Consider the following 4,941-nt stretch of genomic DNA (forward strand, 5'->3'; position numbering starts at 1 on the left):
CTCTCAGGTAGATAGATTCATGTGTTTGTGCTCTGAGGTTTCTGATGTTTTGTGATGTGTTTGTCTGGTGATAGTATGGGTCTGTCTTGAATAAATGCTGATTATTGTGACGCTGTTATCTCTGTGTGATCTCAGTCTTTGTGCACAGCATTTTTCTGAACCCGGGCATAGAGAGGATTTAACGAGTCAAAAGGTTTTTAAAGTTCAAGAATTTTTCCTCTCAACACTACAAATCAGTTTTATACATCAGCATTTGAAACTATAACCACGTGGTTGACTATCAGGCCAGAAGTTCATGGCCTGATTGTCAACCCAGGAAAACACCAATTTGGCCAACAAGGCAGACTTTTTGAACCATCAATCCGAAACTTTATTTGTGAATGATTCTCCTGAAATAAGCAACTACGAGTGAAAAGTAAATAAAAATACTGGCTTAAAAAGACAGAAACTTGGGAGAAATGAGAGAAATGACTTAAGAAGCAGAAACTTTTACATGGGTCCCAACCCACTACTAAACAGAAAAAAGACAAAGACCATCATTAGTATGAAAAAACTTTATTATCTAAGAATTATACAGAAAGTTTGTGATAGTCACATTTCTATCTGAAATTGAATCTGCATCATCAATACATTTTCTAATATCCTAAAAAACAAAAACCTTCTCAAAGAGTGTTAGATTCTTTTTAAAAAATCACACAGGTAAAAATAGTTTCAGTTTAGAGTAAAATTAACAAAGTCAATGCAGGTGTTTTAACAAAAAATGAACACATCCCAGGCATCATAACTTAGAAAAAAACTCTGCAACATCTGAATTGTTGCCATCATACAATCAACAGAGATGGGGGGCTAGCGTACCGTTGAGTGTTGGAGAGGACAGACGGACAGCAGAAGGAAGAGGAGGTCTGACTGTATGCTAAAGTTACAGATGTTTAAAGATTATTTATCAGGTGTTGTCCAAGAAACTCAGGGAAAGTAATAAAAAAGTACATTTAGATTCAAATTAGAATAAAAAAATTGAAAGTAAATCAGAGATCATACAATACTATTTTGTCATTTTGACTGACAGCATTTAAAAAGTCCTTCTGTTTTTACCTGTCAAATTATAATTACGTTGACATCGGCTATTCAGCTGCATTTTTAGTTACGTCTGGGTATAACCTCAAATGACAGAGGGGCCTAAAACCTGTCTAAAACCCCTTAAGCCAAACAAGAATGCCAGCGTGCCGTTTTTCCATTTTTTTTCCCTGAGGTGAGATTTACAGGTTTCAACTCTGCCAGTGTCCATTGTAACGCTTTTATTGGGGAGCCTAGAGCCCCCCTTTTGATTGACGCCGCATTTGACCAATGATGTTATGAAATGGCTTTTTCAGAGCCAATAATATCCAGAGAGCGACTTGAGCTCGTTTTGACATGGCTGTATTATTGCTGGAATATTTCTGTCTGGTCAAGTTGGAGACTAAATCTAAAGCCACCGAGGCGTGCGTTCGAAGGAGAGATGGGGGGCTAGTGTACCGTTGAGTGTTGGAGAGGACAGACGGACAGCGTATTGCAAGAAGGAAGAGGAGGTCTGACTGTATGCTACAGTTACAGACATTTAAAGATTATATGTCAGGTGTTGTCCACGTGTGCCAAATGGAGACGCCAAAATGATATTTCTTTTTTGTGCTATTTTGATCCGTCTTCAAATTCACAAGCAGAATTGTATTGTATTTTACTGTCAACATTCAACATTCAATTTGCATTTACAAGAAATAAAAATGAAAAATCTGGGTGAAGCAATATTTTTAATTTTTTTGTGTTATAAACGTAATAGCTACAAACTACTTACAGTTAAAGTATTTTTAACTGCAAAAAAAATTGCTTATAGTCTTCATAAAGAGACAGTTTTTGTATATACTCCAAATGGTTCTATAACAGCAGCTGATTTAATTTGCGTACACCATTATGGATTTTTGGTGATTTAGAAGGTGAGGGTTAAAAGGTTAAAAGCAAAAAAAAGACAAAAATTGGTGAAATATGGAAAATATTCCAGCAAAACAACCCCTGATCTAAATATATATCCCTCACCAGTTCATATAGTAACAACTAACATGCTTTACTCTAACCAAAACTAAATAAAACAAAGTAGAAAGAATAGACATACAATGACTCCAAGTTTTACAAATCTAAATCTGAAAACATTCAAATCCATTGTTACTTCCAAAGACAGATCATTATCTCACTAGAAAGAAAAACATTAAAATGCATGCATAACGTCATAAGACTTTATATCTCATTTAACCATTTAAAATGAAAAGATACAACAGACAGAATAAAGTGAAAGTTTTGTGTTTTAGATAAATTTGAATTCTAAATGCCTTCTTCTCCAAGCTGCTACATTATAGAAATGTTACTCAGCTGTAATTAATCTGCTTCCAAACTGTGAGATATTGTGTTTTGGTACTTGAGGGTCTGATTATGCTGCTCATCCTGTATGAGTCTTCATGTGTGTAGTTAAACTGCTCTGATGACTGAAGCCTTTTCCACAGCTCCCACATGAGAAAGGCTTCACCTTTGAATGTGTATATGTGTGGGCAATTAAACCTGTTTTGACTTTGTAACTTTTTCCACAAGTTCTACATGAGAAAGGTTTCTCATCTGTATGAATCCTCATGTGACTAGTTAAATTACCTTTTTGACGGAACCTTTTTCCACAGGTCCCACAAGAGTAAGGCTTCTCATCTGTATGGATCCTCATGTGACGATCTAAACTGCTGTATCTGAACCTTTTCCCACATCTTACACATTTGAAAGGCTTCTCACCTGTATGAATTCTCATGTGAACAACTAAACAAGATTTGGCTATAAAACCTTTTCCACAACTGCGACATAAGACAGTTTTCCGAGCTCTGTGAATTGCCATGTGACTATTTAATAGTGGTTTCCTGGCAAACCTTTTTTTACAGTACGTACATGAGAAAGGCCTCTCTCCTGTGTGAGTCGTCATGTGAACAGTTAAATTACTTTTTTGTCTGAACCTTTTCCCACAGGTCCCACAAAAGTAAGGCCTGTCACCTGTGTGACATCTCATGTGATTAATTACACTTGATTTCATATGGAAGCTTTTTCCACAAGTAAAACATGAGAAAGGCCTCTCTCCTGTATGAACCTTCATGTGAACAACTAACTGAGATTTTCTTATAAAACCTTTTGTACAGATCACACATGAAAAAAGATTCTCTCCTGTGTGATACTTCATGTGATCAACTAACTGAAATCTGCATATGAAACTTTTCCCACAGGTCACACATGAGAAAGGCTTTTCACCTGTGTGAATTTTCATGTGACGAAGTAAATGATATTTGTCTCTGAAACTTTTTCCACAGTTCACGCATGAAGAACGTTTTTCACCTGTGTGAATTTTCATGTGACGAAGTGACTGATATTTGTCTCTGAAACTTTTTCCACAGTGCACACATGAGAAAGTCTTCTCTCCTGTGTGAATCGTCATGTGACGAAGTAACTCAGATTTGAATCGGAAACGTTTTCCACAGGTTAAACATATGACAGGCTTACCTGTGTGAATCATCATGTGACAACGTAACTCAGATTTAGTTTTGAAAGTTTTTCCACAAGTCTCACAGGAGATAGGCCTCTCACCTGTGTGAGTCTTCATATGACAAACTAAGCTTGATTTGGCTTTGAAACTTTTTCCACAAGTCTCACATGAGAAAGGCCTCTCACCTGTGTGAATCTTCATGTGTTCAAGTAAGTTTGATTTTCTTCTGAAACTTTTTCCACAAGTCTCACAGGAGATAGGCCTCTCACCTGTGTGAATCTTCATGTGTTCAAGTAAATGAGATTTGGTTTTGAAACTTTTTCCACAAGTCTCACATGAGAAAGGCTTCTCGCCTGTGTGAATCTTGATATGACGAAGTAAGCTTGATTTGGTTTTGAAACTTTTTCCACAAGTCTCACATGAGAAAGGCCTCTCACCTGTGTGAATCTTCATGTGTTCAAGTAAATTTGATTTGAATCGGAAGCTTTTTCCACAAGCTGAACATGTGAACAGTTTCTTGTCAGTGTGAGTTCTCATGTGTGTTGTCAAGGAACCGCTTTGAGAAAAGGCTTTATCACAGATTTTACAAGAATATTGTTTTTGGCCTGGATGAGCTGTCTTGTGTGTTTTCTGTTTTGAACTCTCAGTTTTACGTTTCTGCTGTTTGGTTCTCCGATATCTCTGCCGTTTTTGTTTTTCATCTCTCTTTTTTTCTGAGTCCTCAGATTTGCTTCCTTCCTGATCCTGATTCTCATCTTCAGAAGAACCTGAAGAGATGAGTTTGTTCCTATGTGGTTCTGTTTCTTTGCGAATTCTCTGCACAGTAGAAGGATTCACCAAAGTGTCACCAGTCTCCAGTTTCAGCACAAGCTGCTCTTCATCCTGACTGATGCAGATTTGCTTCTCTTTGAGCTGTTGATGTTCTGGTTCCTTTTGTTCTAAAGTGGAGCTCCCCTCCGGGTTGCTGAGCTCATTGAGAACTCTGTCCTCTTTACACACGCAGCATTGATGGAGATCTGGACAAAAACACAAAACAAAAGCTTTTCATTTTGAGTCAAATAATCAACATTTAACTTTAATCCCTTGCTGCATCTATGCAGTTTTTTTTTTTGGATTACAGCAAATCCTTGTTTTTTGCATTCCGAGAAAAACCTGTGATAGGTGAAATCCATGAAGTAGTTACGTTTATATTTTACAATTGTTATACAGCATAATTAAATTCTCTACATTAAAACCAAAGAAAATCCTAAAAATTAGCTTTTTATTTTTCCTTAGAAAAAAGAAAAAGAACTGCACATGTCTCTATTGTCATGAGCGTATCATTATTCCTAAAAGATGAGTTTATAGTTGATGCATGTAAACTTGCTTATTGGCGCACCTCCACTCCTGCTATTAGTAACTTC

General features: G+C 36.7%; 1 long non-coding RNA gene across 1 annotated transcript; it reads left to right on the top strand.

Annotated features, from left to right (window-relative positions):
• Nucleotides 1-361: 361 nt before the first annotated feature.
• Nucleotides 362-1,988, top strand: LOC106942395 (uncharacterized). Its single transcript, XR_001423622.1, has 2 exons — nt 362-947; nt 1,613-1,988. It is a non-coding gene; the product is annotated as an uncharacterized LOC106942395 (long non-coding RNA).
• The last annotated feature ends 2,953 nt before the right edge of the window (nt 1,989-4,941 follow it).

Source organism: Poecilia latipinna, unplaced genomic scaffold, assembly GCF_001443285.1.
Source record: "Poecilia latipinna isolate Pla-1442-1.1 unplaced genomic scaffold, P_latipinna-1.0 Scaffold4245, whole genome shotgun sequence".
Lineage (NCBI taxonomy): Eukaryota > Metazoa > Chordata > Actinopteri > Cyprinodontiformes > Poeciliidae > Poecilia > Poecilia latipinna.